Below are 17,926 nucleotides of genomic sequence, written 5' to 3'. Positions count from 1 at the left end.
TACTTTTGTTCTACTTATATGTATTCATAAATAATATGTAACTTATTTTGTGAGTTATAAAATTTGTATATAAGTGGTAAATTGTGGATTAGCCTTTTGCAATTCACAGGTCTGCCTTTATAGTGAATTAAATTAAATGGATCCAATTTTCATCAAGGCAAAGTTAAATCCAGACCCCTTCTTTAATCATTCATTTCCCCCAATTCCCGTATCTCATTATTAAAGCCAAGGAGAATTTGATGAAAGTTGACTTTACATGGAATAAGGAGGCTATACCTCTGTTGGAAGATCTCTCTTTATGAAAAAGCAAGCATAGAATTTCCTTGAAAACAGGACCCAAATAGATTTCCAGAGCCCTTTAAAAGCATGGGATCTGTTACATTCCCTGACCATGCCCAGATATGGCCTCCTATTTGCACAGTAACAGAATTAATAGAGACTAGTTGAAAATGCTCATTTGATTATTTTTGGACATTTCCCTAAAACTGGCAAGTAATTATAGAAGTAAAAAGGGCTTCTGAGATTACCTATGCCAATTGTCTTTAACTTACAAAGTGTGGAAGTGAGACCCAAAAAGATTAGCTGATTTTTGAAAAGTCAGTCTGTTAGCCAAACCAGGACTTTAACTCAGGTTTCCTGATTCCTAGTTCATTACTCTTTACACTAATTACTGGTTACTAAACTGGACTCTGTAGAAGCATCCCAGGGGTTATTTGTAAGGGTCAAGGTAGAAGATCGAACAAATTAGTGTCTGGGCCTCTATCTCCTTTCACCCTGGGTGTTTCAACTTTTCAGTGACTGTTAGCACCTTCTCACAGCTACTGTTTGTTCATGTAGGGTTGCAATGACTCCTTAAATGCATGGTGGCAACAGTCCTCATATGCACTATTATTTGTGTGATGTTTTCTGCTGTTGCTTTCATGCCATCAGCAAACTGCCATTATTTTTGCTAAATTCATTTGATGGAGTCTCAAAAATTCATCTAAACACTTAGATTTTACTGGGCCAAGTTAGCAAGTTATATTTTATTACCTTTGTATTCATTTACATATGTTATGCTAAAATAAGTAAAATGGAGGGATTTACAATGTGGCTATTTTAGTTTAGATAAAATGTAAAGCTTCTACATAATATCATCTTGAGAATTTATTAACTATATGGGATATATATTTTTTATTCTTCTTTGGACTATTTTATCAAATAATGGTACATTAGTAAACACTGTTGGTTGTCTATCCAAACAGAATTCCCTTCTTCATCACTAACAGAACTCAGGTGTCATCCAAGGGTTATCCATCTCTGTGGCATACTGTTTTTTCCAAAGATGAGTACACTGATCCCTGTCCTAACCCACATGCTCTCCTTGCAAAATGTGGTATTTATATGTCTCCTTGAGCCTTGTAACTGCCTGGTCCTACAGAGTATGCTAGATGTAATGTTATGGGACTTTGGAGTTGGGTCATAAGAAGCAATACAGCTTACAACTGGCTCTCTTTTTCTTGGGATGAACACTTGGAACACTGACACCATTTTGTAAGGAAACCAGGCATCCACATGGAAAGGCCAGGTGTAAATGTAACAGCCACACCTCCAGTCGCTATAGTCTTCCAGCCAACAGTGAGCATCAGTGTTTCATGGAGGAGTGAGGAGCCTTCAGAAAACGTCACCCTAAGCCTTTAAGTTTTCCTGCTAAGGCTTTAGACATTGTGGAATAAAGGCCATTCTGGCTGTACCCTGTCAGAATTCTAGACTCACAGATTCCATGAGCATAATAAGTGGTTGTTTTATGCCACTAAATTTTGAGGTAATTTGTTATGCAGTCATAGTAACTGGAACAACACTGTACAATAAAGCCCATGATACTCAGGGGACACTGACTTTATATCCACCTCCAGGGGTGGGCTCTAATTTAATTAAACAAGGGGTTCTCAATTAGGGGCAATCATCTGCCATGTGACATTCAGAAATGTCTGGAGACATTACTGGCTGTCATGACTGAGGAAGTGGTGCTTCTGGCATCCAGAGAATAGAGGCCAGAAATACTGTTAACCATCCCACAATACACAGGACAGCTCCTTCTCACCACCCTCCCAAAGAATTACCTAGCCCAAACTGTCAATATTGTCAAAGTAGAGAATCTCTGGATTAAGCCAACCAATACCCTTGTTTATGTAGACCTTAGCAATTAGTAGCTATTTGTGAAAGAAATTCTTGACAGGTGGAAGAAAAAAAGATGCTAAGACATTTTATCAAAAGGAGATTACACTCCAAGCATCTAATTCTAAACATTAAGAAATTGTTCATGTTCATTTGTGATATATAACTTACCTTGAAGAATGCTATAAACATATTTTTATAGCCAGATTGAGGTTTCCTTTTTTTCTTGGTAGAATCTGTAAAGCATGACATGAATTTCTTGAATTGTATAAAATACAACATGAAAGTTACTGTTTTGTAGCATAAACATTAGGATCTCAATTACCCATACTCTTTTAAATTTAAAAATTTTTATTTTTCATTTTAATTCCAGCATAATTAACATACAATGTTGTATTAGTTTCAGGGGTACAATATAGTGATTCAACAATTCTATACATTACTCAGTGCTCATCATGATAAGTGTTCTCTTAATCCCCATTACCTATTTCACCACCCACCAACCCACCTCCTCTCTGGTACCCGTAAGTTTGTTTTCTATATTTAAGAATCTTTTATTGTCTCTTTTTTGTTTGTTTGCTTTTCTTCTTAAATTCCACTTATGAGTGAAACCATATGGTATTTGTCTTTCTCTGACTGACTTATTTCACTTAGCATTATGCCCTCTAGATCCATCCATGCTTGTTACAAATGGCAAGATTTCATTCTTTTTTATGGCCAAATAATATTCTGTTACATATATATACTACATCTTCTTTATCCATTCATCTATCAGTGGACACTGGTTTGCTTCCATAATTCGGCTATTGTAAATAATGCTGCAATAAACACAGGGGTGCATATATCTTTTCAAATTAGTGTTTTCATATTCTTTGGGTAAACACCCAGTAGTGGAATTATATGGTAGTTCTATTTTTTACTTTTTGAGAATCTTCCATCCACAGTGGCTGCATTAGTTGGCATTCCCACCAACAGTGCACAAATATTCCTTTTTTTTTTTTTTCACATTCTTGCCAACTCTTGGTTTTGTGTTTTTGATTTTAGCCATTCTGACAGGTTGGAGGTGATATCTCATTGTGGTTTTGATTTGCCTTTCTCTGATGATGAGTGATGCTGAGCATCTTTTCATGTGTCTGTTTGCCATCTGCATGTCTTCTTTGGAGAAATACCTGTTCATGTCTTCTGCCCATTTTTAATTGGATTATTTGTTTTTTGGGTGTTGAGTTGTATAAGTTCTTTATATATTTTGGATACCGGCCCTCTATCAATGTCGTTTTCAAATATCTTCTCCTATTCTGTAGGTTGTCTTTTTGTTTTGTTGATGGTTTCCTTTGCTGGAAAGAAGCTTTTTGTTTTGATGTAGTCCCAATAGTTTATTTTTGCTTTTCTTTCCTTTGCCTCAGGAGACATGTCCAGAAAAATGTTGCTATGTCTGATGTCAAAGAAGTTACTGCTTGTGTTCTCTTCAAGGATTTTTATGGTTTCACATCTCACATTTAGGTCTTTATATCTATTTTGAGTTTATTTTTGTGTATACTGTAAGAAAGTGGTCCAGTTTCATTCTTTTGCTTGTATCTGTGCAGTGTTCCCAACACCATTTGTTGAAGAGACTATCTTTTTCCCATTGCATATTCTTGCCTCCTTTGTCAAAGATTAGTTGACCATATAGTTGTAGGTTTATTTTTGGGTTCTCTATTCTGTTTCATTGATCTGTGTGTCCGGTTTTGTGCCAGTAGCATCCTGTTTTGATTAGTATGGCTTTGTAGCTTATCTTGAAATATGGGATTGTGATACCTCCAGTTTTGCTCTTCTTTTTCAAGAACGTTTTGGCTATTTGGGGGTCTTTTGTGGTTCCATACAAACTTCAGGATTATTTGTTCTAGTTCTGTGAAAAATGCTGTTGGTATTTTGATAGGGATTGCATTGAATCTGTAGATCCATTAGGTAGTATGGACATTTCAACAATATTGTTTCTCTCAATCCATGGGATATCGTTCCATGTGTTTTTGTCATCTTCAATGTCTTTTATCAATGTTTTGTAGTTTTTCGAGTACAGGCCTTTCACCTCCTTGGTTAAGTTTATTTCAAAGTATCTTATTATTTTTGGTGCCGTTGTAAATGGGACTGTTTTCTTAATTTCTCTTTTGCTACTTCATTATCAGTATATAGAAATGCAATGGATTTCTATATACTGATTTTGTATCCTGCAACCTTACTAAATTCTTTTTTCAGTTCTAGTAGGTTTTTGGCTTAATTACCCACATTCTATAGAAAGTATTAGTGCTCACACTGTTTCAGAGAGGAATATTAGCTCCAGGTGTGTTACCTTTTGGTTCCATCTTCTTTCTGAAGAGTGGCAACTTTTTAACCAGGCTCCTCAGCATTGCATAGTAATTAGTGCTGATCACAAGTTTCCTCTCTCTCCTTCCACACAATGATAAGATTACAGTTCCACTTTCCCTTAAAATTACAAATGGCAAGTGACTTTTGGTCAGGAGCTGCAATGTGGCAGTAATGCTACATTATCACTGCCTGAGTCCCAGAATGAGAAGAGCAAAAAAGCATGTGGACTAGAGCCTCTGGCTGATCCATGATAGATGTATAGCATGAACCCAAAATAGATATTTTTGTTTTAAACTATGGAGAGTTTGGGATTGTTCAGTACCATAGCATAGCCTAGTTTATCTTGTGTGATACACTTTGGTAAATGGACATTGGTCAATCATCCTTTGTGATAATTAGATCCTCAAATAATAAAATAACATTGTACTTTGAGTGTCAGAGTACAAACTTTTAAATTCTATGCTAACCAATATGTAGCAAAAGCCAAGTTGCAAGAAAGGATAATAATAATAATAATAATAATAATAATAATAATAATAATTACTCTTCCAGATACTCTTAAGTATATGAATTAAAGCATACTATCTGAGTACTGCATTCTGATGCAACATTGGTTGGTTCCTTAAGATTTTGCTGAGCTGCATTTTAGAGTCATGCTAGCAACCTCACTGAAGTCTGTTTCAGGAAATACCCCTAATTCCTTATTACTTTTGTCAGAGAAACATGAAAGCACAACAGTGTTCTCTCTTGATGAGAATCTCTGTTATTCAATATGCTGAAAGTGGTTTGCTTTTTTACCTTATAGAAGCTCAAATCATGTAACAATGTTTCCGCCTTTGTGCTAGCTGTTAGCAAGTTCCACAACAAATTTGTGGTCCATTTCTAGTCAAGTTATGAAACCACAAACCATATGGAATTTATCTAGAGGATAACAAATCATAATTATTTTTCCTACCAACTTTCTTTTCCTTTTGATTTCTGCACTAAACTTCTGTTTTGATTTCTTTCTTTTTTTTTCTTGCTATGTTTTCATTTCTGAGCTATTTTTATTATTTTGTTTTTCTGTAGATACCTCTATAAAGTTTTCAAAAATCCTTTGTGTGTTTTATAATTTCTGAATTATTTTGTTACTTTTTTTGGAGACATTTCTGTCAACTTTTCCAAATCTTTGTTTTTTATCACAGAATAAAAATTAAGTCAATCAGTTATCAGTGTAGCTCTTTTGGTCTGTGGCCATACCACCCTGAACGTGCCCAATCTTGTCTGATCTCAAAAGCTAAGCAGGGTTGGGCCTGGTTAGGACTTGGATGTGAGTGTAGCCCTCTTTCTTTGTTATATGACACACTTACCTGAATGGCATAGTTATATTACTTGAATGAGATAATTCTGTCTCTATTGTAAGAGTGCACAGCAATAAACAGTATTTTTAAAGGGTCCTACAATATATAGAGAGACTAATAACTTCTTGCTTCACCAAAACAGGATGCTTCAAAAGTCATCTTCTTCTTTACTTATATTTTTATATGTTAATTTCACTGTCCTGATGTTGGGTTAAATTAGGAATATACCAATGGATTGCCACTTCTTCAGCATGAGTTGGGGTCTACTTTCTGGAGGATAGTTTTTAAATGACCTCTGTATGACTATAACTTAAGAAGGCTTAATAGAATATACCTTTCAAAGTAATATTTAGGGAAGACATAGCCTATTCTCTTAATGCTATCATTATCTTAAATATTTTCTGCAATTCTTCTTTGATGGTTATTTTAGAAGCATATAAACCACATAACAAAAACTGTCCTCTGACTGGCTGGCTATGGTAGAACCATAGCATTTCAAGACAAAGCACACAATTTTGTGATACATAATGAAAATGACAAAGTTTTCAAAGGATATAAAATAGTTCAATTTAACATTAATTGATTGCTTAAAATATATTAGACATGTGTTTAGAACACAAGGACAACCAAGATCTGCATTTGCCATGAAGGAATATAGAGTCCAAAGGAGGGAATAAATCTGTGCTCAAATCATTTCAATACAACAAAGGAGTTTTGATTGAGGAACATGTACAAAGAGAGCCAAACTCAGTGAAAAAACTTCCTTGATGAGAAAAAATGTTTTAAAGAACAAGTAAGAATTATCCAGTTGAAGAAAAGCAACGGGGTATTTGCATGAGGCACACACAAAGGCATGAAGGCACGGGGTAGTGTTATGATTGTAGGGAAGTGCAAGCACTCTCTTATTTGCGGGTGCACAAAGTGTGGAGTAGTGGTAAGAGAAAGGCTGGGTCTGAAGACAAGGCCAAGTCATTGAGGGTCTTGTATGCCATACCCAGCAACTGAAATTTCAGCCTAAAGTTAATCAGAAGCCACTTAGGTGTTTTACACAGTAGAGTGACATGGTTGAATTTATGTTTTTGAAAAATCCATACTGGCATCTGTTTGGAAGATGAATTGAGGTAAAAGTTGCAAAAGAAATACAGAAATACAAGAAAGCAAAGGTCAGAGGATGAATGAATTGAGGTGTATCTTGAAGCTTAGAACCCTGGTAGGAGAGCAGAGAACCTCTATTCAGGGCAGTTTTATTTAAAGCATGGGGCAAGTATAAAAATGACTTGTTTTTCCAGAAAGAAACTATCTTGAATTTGCATTCAGTTCATGTTAAGGAGTTATCATACAATTTAGAATTCAGTGCTTAGAAACAGTGCATAAACTCTTGGATCTGGCTGGATCTGGAAAAGACCTTAGAGCTTATCTCATAGAACAACTTTACTTCAATAATGAAAAACAGAGAACAGAAAATATAGAGATAGGTTTTAGTTGATATCATTATCATCAAAATAAGACCTAATATTTATATAATGTCTCATGTATTAGACCCTGTTCTAAGTTTTACATATATTATCTCATTTCACCTGCATGACCAGCCTATAAGGCAGTACTATTTTTTTAAGATTTTATCTATCTATCTATCTATCTATCTATCTATCTATCTATCTATCTATCTATCATCTATCGGGTGCAAGTGAGGGGAAAGGGAGAGAGAGAATCCCAGGCAGACTCCACGCTGAGTGCGGAGCCTGATGCAGGGCTTGATCTCATGACCCTGAGATCGTGACCTGAGCAGACATCAAGAGTCTAATGCTTAACTGACTGAGCCACCCAGGCGCCCCAAGGCAGGTACTGTTATTATTCACATTTTACAGATGAGGAAACTGAGGAATATAAAGATGAAATCATTTTCCTAAGATTGTACAGCTAGTCAATGGTAGAGGTGGGATTGATTCCAGGTAGTATTATTTTAGAGCTAATGCTCTCAATTTTACATTTAATTGCATGTAAGCCACATAGGTAATGGTTTATCCTGAACTAACATTCATGTTTCTAATCCAGTGCACATTATAATATGAAACAGAATAAAAATTTCTATTAAGAGATAAAACCTTATTATATGAATTTAGAGTTAGAGTATCCAGCCATGATAAAAAGGTTGAATCAGTAGAGAAAAGCCACATTCCTCCATGTAGGAGTTTATATGTCATGTAAAGAGCTAGGTCCTCAATAATATTAATCGCTCTGGATAGAAGACCTGTCCTACACAAAGCAGAACTCAGTAGGAATAAGAATGCTCTAGGCTGCCACAGGGTTAAATTCTGCCTTTGTTGGTCTTAACTCTGAAGGTGATAAGGGTTTAAAGGTATTGTCCATAGAATGGACTGTACAGTGATGTTCATCATGTAGAAGCTGGCAGGGGTCAGGAAGTAAGGAACCAGGCAAGGTTGAGCCTGAGGTCTGTTCCTGGGCCACAAGACTAAAGCAATACACTTCTCAGAGCTAATGAAAACCAAAGTAAGTTAAGTTGGGAACTCAACATGTCTAGAAAAAGGCAGAAATACTCAGTTGGCCACCCTGTCACTCTAGTTTCTTTATTTTGTCATTTATTCACTCATTTATTCAACAAATATTTGAGTTTATGTGACAGGCATTGTGCTAGGCAAAGGAAAATATATTAGTAAACAAAAAATGCAGTCCCTGAACTCATGGAGTTCAAATCAAATAAAGGAGAGACCCATAAATTAAAAAAACAGTATCAATTATAAATTACTATAAACGTTACTGAAGAAACAAACAGCATGCAAAGAGAGAAAACAACAGTGAGGGAGGTTACCATGGGTAAAGGAGGCCAGAGGCCTCTCTGGAGAGGTGACATTTAAGGCATGACAGGCAGTCAGTCTTCAGTCAAGTGATAAGCATTAGACAATAATTCCAGGCAGAGATCAAAGCATGTCTATTTGTACAGAGTCTGGTGAGCTCTGAGGAACTGGGAAGGAATGGGAAGAGCCACGAAGTCTCCTCCTAATACTATATATTGGAGATTTTGCTTTAGTAAGAGAGCTAAATTCCTTTGCCTGTGCTAATTGCCAGGGCATTGACCTCACTTCCAGTTTTCTTCACTCTCAATAATGTAGAACCTGTTACAAGGACAAAGAACCACATGTCCAAGGGTATCTGAGATATTTATGGTAAAGGTTGGGTTTTTTTAATGAATGCTAAAACAGGACTGAATTAAATTTTGATATCATAAAGAATCCTAGATTTTTCTGAAACTGTGAAGTTACACTCATGATTTCAGATCAAGTATTTTAAAATTACTGTCCCTGAAACGTTTTATCAAGGAAGAGAAGCTTTGCCCTTTGGAAAGCACTATCTACAGCTAAAATAGAGGAAAGGTGGCTTGGGAATTTTCTTTAGAAATTTTGAGTATTTCTATGGGTTAGGTAAAAATAATAATAAATATATAATAATAAACAATACAAAGGTATCAGCAACCTTACTACCTGTGTTTATTATTTTTGCCATACCAGTGTTTATAGGAAGGAATGTTTTAAATATAAGAATGTTATAGGAAGAAATGTTCTAAATACCACAACACCTTTAACATGTGAAGGGGCACATGGAGGCAAAAGTGTCTACAAAAAGATGTAAGTGTAATTCCGAATCTTTCCTTGCTTGAGATTTACTAATAGTCCATTTCCTTGGCAACAGACGTGGCACATAGGCCATGAGCTTGGGTGTTACCTCCTCTGGCCCTGCTAATCTGCACATCACACGTTTTTCAGGATAGTCCCCCAATATTGGAATAGGGCATCATTGCCCAGCAGAGGCAGAGAAAACAAGCCAGCTTATTTTCAGTGTTAAGAAGAGTACCAGACTGTAAAGTGGTTCCACCTTGACCCTCAGTCACTGTGCTGGTACCAGGGCAATCCTATAAATGTGGTTCTAAATCAGAGCATCACTCAGAGCTTTGGGTAGATGCCACACTTAACCTTGGGTCACCTATATACAATAATCTGTGTCCAGTGCCTGACACACGGTAGGTGCTCAGTACGTGGTAGTGTTCTCCCCGGCCAAGGCTCCTGGGGAGGATAGTTTATTGTGGAAATACCCTAGCTCTATCTACTTTAATCTGCTCTGCAGTTAGCTTTGAAAATCATGACTGTTCTGAGATGATAGAAGCCTATCTCTGTCTTAGGGGAAGCTTAAAATAGTCTTAGATTCAGGCATTCCTTCTTTGGGGCTAGCCCTGGGCTCAACTGTTTCACTGCAAGAAGCAGTAATCAGAGCTGGTCATCTTCCCAGGCAAGAGGTGCCTGATGCAGCAGCGCGTGGAGGGGGAGAGTTAGCAGACTGGCTTTGGAGGCTGAAGCTTTGTAGAACCAAGGGACAAGTCCCCGGTATTGGTTGGGGGAAGACAAGACTTTGCAGCTGCTGGGAGTGCCAAGTATAGGGGGAACAGCATCAGAAGATGAAATGGAAGGGAACACAGGGCCTGGTCTTAGAGTTCAAATCCTGACTCTGCTATTTATTAGCATCCAAGTTGGGCAGCTTCTTTTTACATTTGGTACTGTTTTCAATACTAAAATGGGAACTGTGATTTTCCCCAGCCTATTTCACAGGATTTTAGGAGTAGTTATGAGGTAGTGTCAGGTACCCTCACCAATTTGATTTGCAGGTTCAAGTCTAATCTTCTCAGGCTTAGTTGAGTGTGGAATTTTTACGTCCCTCTGAGCCAGAGCTACATTCTCTAGGCTGTTGTACAAGGGACACAACCCTATCCATAGCAGTTTTCAGATTGTTTCCCTCCAGGTTCTCTATGTTCCTTCAACAAATATTTCCTACCTGCGTTCTATCTGTCAGGGAGAGTTAAGTGCTGAATTAATTGCTGGGAACACACTGACAAAGAAAACAGGATGCTACCCTAGTGCAAATTGTGAGTAATTTAGTAAGAGAGAGAGAGAGAGACGATAAATACATAAACACAGAAATAAATATATAATTTGAAATTATGAAGGCAGAGAAAGCTAGGTTCAGTGATAGGAAATAACAGAAAGAGAAGTTCTGGTAAGATGGTTAAGGAAAGACCCTTCTGAAGAAGTGGCACTGAGGGTAAGACCCAGGAGATGAGCGAGAAGAAGGGCGCTGTGCCCTTCTAGTGGGGATACACAGTGCAGTTTCCCTGTAAGGACTCCCTACATGGATGCTAATCATCCTTCTCTCCTCCCCAAGTAGCCCTGACTGTCCCTGTGCTGAGCCCCAGCCTGTGCAACTTCTCCTGTCCGGTCTGCCCAAAGCAGGTCTGTGTGCCACTCTTTCCTCTGCCCTTTCTGGCTTCCACCTCCTACTAGGAATTATATCCATAAAGCATCCATCTATTTATGTGCATGACAGACTGGAAGCATTGTGTGCTGTATAACTGCAAGTCTTAAAGCATGTTTTTCATCAGTGTGAATATGGCCTGATGCCAAACACAGCTGGAGACCTCCAAGCAAACTATTTTCAGAGGAATAAAATGTCCAAATGATTCCTGAATTAATTTGATCTCACATAGCAACCTAATTTTTTCTTCTGTTCTTCTACCTTGCAGCAGTTTAATTTATATGCCAATAAGCTGCCATGTGTAATAACTTTCCAGTTGTAAGCGCTGTTCATCTATCAGTCACTTCACACTGTATATACCTCTCCAAGATTTAAATGCATGCATCTGCCCCAGTATAAACCCAACCAGTTCTTTGTGTCAGCAAAGAAAACATCCAGAGGAAATCCACCAGCATTTATGCTTTAATTCCAAACAAATAAATAAAAACTTGATTATTTAGTTAAGATTGATCATCTTAAATAAATCAGTGTGTGAAGGTTCTATGTGTCACATTCTACAGTAACTTAATAAGGGTCCTGTCTGACTTTCTTTCAGGATTTGAAAGTGATAGGAATCCAATCCATGCTTTCATTTCTTCCTTTTTTCTGCCAAAAGGCATGGAGTGATCCCCAGGTGTTTTGAAAAAGTCGAAGTAGGCCATCAAATTAAAAGCAAATATCATCCTAAAATCCAATGAAGGTCTCACACCAGTGTGTCCTTCCATATTTACCTGCACTACATAGATAATGTAATTTTATAAAATACAGGTTTTTAAAGAAATCTGCAGCTCTCAGCAAACCAAATTCAATTAATGATTACCACAGACCACAAGTTCAATCATTAATAGGTTAAAGGGCAAGAATCTAAACATACATCTCTCTCATATCTTCCTTCGAGATTATGGTACTAATCCTCCTGAGGTTAATATGAAGCTGAAATAAAATTCACAAATGTCTAATCTTCTGAGAAAAATGGATTCATTCTGCTTTTTAAAAATCTGGTTAATTATATGCTAAAATAAAATAAAGTGAAGGTAATCAACCTGTTGGACTCAAAAGGCTTCCCACTGAACTCAGAATAAAATCCAAACTCCTACTACCAAGGCCCTCTATAACACCCTTGTCTACCTCTTTGAGCTTTTCCTCTTGCTCACTGTGCTTCCTTTTGATCCTCAAACCTCATTCTTTAGGAGACTTTGCAAAATGAACTGGAGCCTCTGAGTATGGAACCCCAGATTCCACTGTATTTCAGAGAAGGTAAATTGTCCTTTCACTGAATCCTAATGAACCTCTTCAAGACTCTTAAAATTGCAATTTGTCATATGCAAAATAAAATTCTTTAAAAATTTTACTAATATCAGAAAACTTCTGAGAAAAGATAAAAAATAAATGAAATATATCTACTTTTATCAGCTTGCTATTAAGTCAATCTTTAAACTCAATGAAAATCATTTCATAGAATTCAGATGCTTCTACATTTCCCACTTTTCTAGATTCCTAAGAACTCAACTCTGTATCCTTCCAAGTCTGAAATACCTTACTTACCCTGAAGGCTTCCTTAGGCCCTGAGAAGAAAACCGTACCCAGTCCCCAGGGCCATTCACAGCCCCTATAGGCTTAAGGGGTTCCTAAAGCTCTCAAACAAATGATTCACTGCTCTTTGGTCTCAGTGCCCAGCAGGTAAAGCCTTTTGACACAAATCCGACAGTTCCGCAATCCAGTAGGTGATAACATTCCAGTGTCTTATAAGCAGGGGCTGCTCCAAAACAAGGCAACTGTATTTACCTCCCATAGAGTACTGAATTAAAAAAATGGTTTGCTGCCCAGGTGACAGATCGTGGGAGGGTTATTAGTCACATGTAACATCTACTTTTTCTGCCAAATCACAACCTAAAATCTAGATACAGAAAGCCCAGGTTTACAAATATTAGACAGTTGGGCATAAAGCTAGCTCCAATATTATGTAAACATCTATTGATTGACTTTCAACACATTACGGTAGGGAGTCTCAACTTTAGGTGTGCAGAAGAATCATCTGGAGAGCTTTTATTTTATTTTATTTTTTTAATTTTATTTTATTATGTTATGTTAATCACCATGCTTTACATCATTAGTTTTTGATGTAGTGTTCCATGATTCATTGTTTGCGTCTAACACCCAGTGCTCCATTCAATACGTGCCCTCTTTAATACCCACCACCAGACTAACCTATCCCCCCACCCCCCTCCCCTCTAGAACCCTCAGTTTGTTTCTCAGAGTCCATAGTCTCTTATGGTTCATCTCCCCCTCTGATGTCCCCCCCCTTCATTTTTCCCTTCCTACTATCTTCTTCTTTTTTTAACATGTAATGTATGATTTGTTTCAGAGGTACAGGTCTGTGATTCAACAGTCTTACACAGTTCACAGCGCTCACCATAGCACATACCCTCCCCAATGTCTATCACCCAGCCACCCCATCCCTCCCACCCCACCCCCCACTCCAGCAACCCTCAGTTTGTTTCCTGAGATTAAGAATTCCTCATATCAGTGAGGCCATATGATACATGTCTTTCTCTGATTGACTTATTTTGCTCAGCATAATACCCTTCAGTTCCATCCACGTCATTGCAAATGGCAAGATTTCATTCCTTTTGATGGCTGCATAATATTCCATTGTATATAAATACCACATCTTTATCCATTCATCTGTCGATGGACATCTTGGCTCTTCATCTGGAGAGCTTTTAAAAGGCTGCCGCTCAGGCCTCACCTCATACCGACTATGTTAAGTATCCTTTTAAGGTAAGATTTAGAGGTGAGCAATTTTTAAAAGCTCCTAGGTGCTACCAATGTGTGACCAATTTTGAGAACCACTGAATTACAGAAAGATCTGTATTTAGAACCAAATATGCCTTCTTGTCTTCCTTTAAAACTCTATATAATGGGTGACTGCATTTATACACAACACACACACACACACACACACACAGAGGCAAATATAGTCTTTGATGAAAGAAGTAGGGATAGTGGTTACTCTGATGGGCAGGGAAGGTCACAACTGGAAGGAAAATGAGGGGTGTTTTGGGGGGCTGATAACATTCTGTTTTGTTTTGGTTTCATAGGTGTGTTCAGTTTGTGAAAATTAAGCAAGTTGTACATTCATCATATGTGCACTTTTTTGCATATATGTCAAACAAAAGTAAAAACATTACAAATAAAAACTCTTCTTTCTCTCTTCTCCTTATACTTCCTTTCTTTTCTCCAAATTGGTATTTTAAAATGTTATTTTCAAAATGCTAAGCTGGTCTAAGATTAAATAAAGCTACACTTAAATCTTAAGACGAGCAAAATTAAATTATTTTAACAAGGTTTAGTGACATATTTAAGAGGAAGTGAAATGGTCTCTTTCAGCATCATTGTTCAACAAAAAAGTAGAAGGGTAGTCTTTCTTTTCTTTCTTTACTTTAAACAGTATCTGTAAAAATTTAAATCTACATTTGTCTCCTTCCTTTAGATTCTAAACTCCATGATGGCAAAGACGATTTCTCCTTTCTTCACCACTTTATTCACCTTGCTTAGCACACAACAGATAGTATTTGCTTAATAAGTATTTGTGGAGGGATGAAAGAATGAAAAACCAAATCGATGAAAAGCTGGAACAGAAGCTTTCTCCGTTGTAAGGGTCCTATCTTCTGAATATTTTATTCAAGCTGATACTGACTAAAATATCTCTTTGATAATACCACCTCCTGTTTCTAAAACATGGTTAAAGCCTCCCTATTATAAAATTGCAAATTCTAAGTTGTTCCACTGTTGATAGGTACTTTATGTTCTTATTCCTCATAACCCTCCTCCATATGTACCTTGTGATCAAATGCATTTGTAAATGCTGGCTTAAATGAAGCTAATCATAGCCTTTAAATACCAATATGCATTTTAAGTCATCAGGACGGCATACACACTTAGCATGCAACACTTTCCAAGTTTATTTAACCATAGAACACTTTATTCAAAAGGCATCTGTTGGGATTACTGCTTCACAGAACCAGTGTAGGAAACATTAGCTTCCATTATTTAATCAAAATTCCTTAGCCTGATAGTCAAGTCCTCAAGGATCTGGCTTCAGCCTCTCCTTCCAGCTTTTTTTTTTTCTAGTTCTACACACCAAATATGCCTTGAGCTCTCTTATATCGGCCTCTTAACACATGCCACCCTCCTCCACAGAGATTCTCCTCTTTACCTCCCCTGCCTATTTCCTTTCTAAGCTCAGATACGAGCTTTTCTAATCCCACATTTCTGAACTCTCCAGTCTACAGAATTCTGTTGTCTAAACTCCTGCTGTTACTGTCTGCACGACCCATTTGGCAACTGATGAAACACTGTTGATCGATAAAGTAACTGTTTCTCACTGATAGTAAAGTTATCCAACTGTAAAAGTGTTTATGTATAATTTTCCCCAATACTGTAAGCTCCATGAGGACAACTCTGTTCTCTTATTGTTTCTTTCCCAGATTGTTTCTTTAGGACAGTAACTGTTGAACATGAGTTAATAACTGTTTTAAGGTATACTCACCAGCCTCCCATTTGGAAAATAACCTTTATCTAACCCAAAATGACAATAAGGATAGCTATTTCCGCTGTTAAAAAATTCTCTCCTTCTTCTCAAATGCCTCTAATTTTCCAAGCGTTCTTTCCCAGCTAATTGGAAAAGCACCAATGAGTTCCACTAACTTGAAAATTCCCCCGGAGTCCTTTACTTTTAACCTTGTTAAACACCTGCTTATATGTAGAAGTAAAATTAAGTCTGCTTAATTTGTTTTTAATAAAATCTAGCAGACAGTCATGTGTAGTTAAACACTAGCTGTAAAGTTGTAAGAACTCTGATCAGATCTGTAGTGACTCTCCATTTCTCATGGTCCAAGACAGTGGCATTCCAAAGGGTGCCTTTATTTAGTTGATGTTCAGAAGTAACTGGGATGTATATGGATATACACAGCCAAGGCCTCTCAAAGTTTTATCTCATTAATCTGAAATCACAGCAGAACACAAAGGCCAGAGCCTAATAATCAGAAGGATAATAGGTGACTGAGAGGGAGATGCATATAATTAAGGAATATTAATAATACAATAAAGTGCTGCCTTATCTTTAAGTCAGGGCTCTCAACCAGGAGTGAATTTGCCTCCCGAAGGACATTTGGGAATGTCTGGAGATGTTGTTGTTTGTCACAACTCATGCTGAGATGTTACTGGCACCTAGGAGGTTGAGGCCAGGATGCTGCTAACCATACCACAACGCACAGCAGTACCCCCCCAATAACACATCAGTGGTGTGGATGTTGGGGGCCCTACTGTAAGGTAAGCAATGGAACATAATGAAGCATGGAAAATTCCTCAGCTGAAGGACAGAAGAAAAGAGGCTATTGTTTAATTTAAATGCAGATTAGTAATTTTATAATGTAGGCTAATTATAGGGAAAATGATAACAATTTTAGGAATCTCTACTGCTTCCTATAATAAATGGAGATCAAAGCTGCAGAAACACTTAATAGGAGACAGACTTACTTAACATATACCTCATCATCATGTGGAGGTTTCTTCTTATAGTTAAGTGACAGAGCAGTGCACAATATTTTTTAAAAAATTAAAAAGATCATAAAAGAGTGACAGCTTAAAATAATCTTAAGAATAGCAAAAGTGGCAGAGTTACTTATGAAATCTTGCCTGTTAAGTCAATAAATAAACCTCACTAAACTGAATTTGTTCATGTACCTATGTATCTAAAAAAAGTGTGCTATACAAATCTCTAAATGATAAGAATAATTCCCTTCTCTTTGCTTATCTGTATTTTATAAATTTTCTACAGTCAATCAATTCCCACCACTGCTTTCCATTACTATTAATTAGAATTGTCTTTCCTAGGGTTTCATATAAATGAACTCATACAGTATATACTTTTTTGAATGGCAATATGCTCTTGTTGGTGAACATTTCAGTTGTTCCCAGTTTTGGGCTCTTACAATGAACAGTTTATTCTTAAAATAAATACATAAAAGTTATTTAAGACTACTACATTAGTTTTAAAATATTCACATTTTTAAACATAAATGAGTTCATCTTCTTTAACCCACTCAGAGTGATGCACTTTACAGAAACAATTAGAGATATACATAAGTAATCACATACAAAGTACTTCACTGTGGAATGGTTTAAGATAGCCTCAAACACTAGAAAAAGAAAGAAAGAAAGGAGAAGAGAAGAGAAGAGAAAAGAGAAGAGAAAAGAAAAAGCAACTAAAGGTTCAGGAAGAACTAAATTAATTTTGGTACTATAGTACATCCACATAGTGAACTACTATGCAACTATTATACATAACACTGGTGAATACTTAATGATATAGGTAAATGAAATTTAAAAAAGATAAAAACACTATCTAAAGTAGAATTTCAATTTTTCCACTTAGATAAAAGTAGTACTGACCAAAATGCATGACTATACTATAATAGTTATCTCTGAGTAATGGGATATGGGTGATCTTTACTTTTTTTCATGCAGCTCTACATTTAATAAGTTCCTAAATGAAGAATAATTTATGATTAGAAAAAAATACAAAAAGTTAAAATCTATTGAGATATTAGTGAACAAGTATTTGAATTAAAATTAATTCATAATAGAGATACGTGAATTATCTCTCTGTATTGATTTATGCTATACAAAACAGATATTATTAAGCAATATCACTACACATACCA

General features: G+C 36.6%; 1 protein-coding gene across 1 annotated transcript in view; it reads right to left on the bottom strand.

Moving 5' to 3' along the window:
• Positions 1-17,926, bottom strand: part of GPR158 (G protein-coupled receptor 158) — a 449,562-nt gene that overhangs the window by 92,862 nt on the left and 338,774 nt on the right. The gene's annotated exons all lie outside the window — the stretch shown is intronic.

This window comes from Halichoerus grypus, chromosome 6, assembly GCF_964656455.1.
Source record: "Halichoerus grypus chromosome 6, mHalGry1.hap1.1, whole genome shotgun sequence".
Taxonomy (NCBI): Eukaryota; Metazoa; Chordata; class Mammalia; order Carnivora; family Phocidae; genus Halichoerus; species Halichoerus grypus.
The sequence above is the reverse complement of the archived record's forward strand: the minus strand, read 5'-3'. Positions and strand labels throughout refer to the sequence as shown.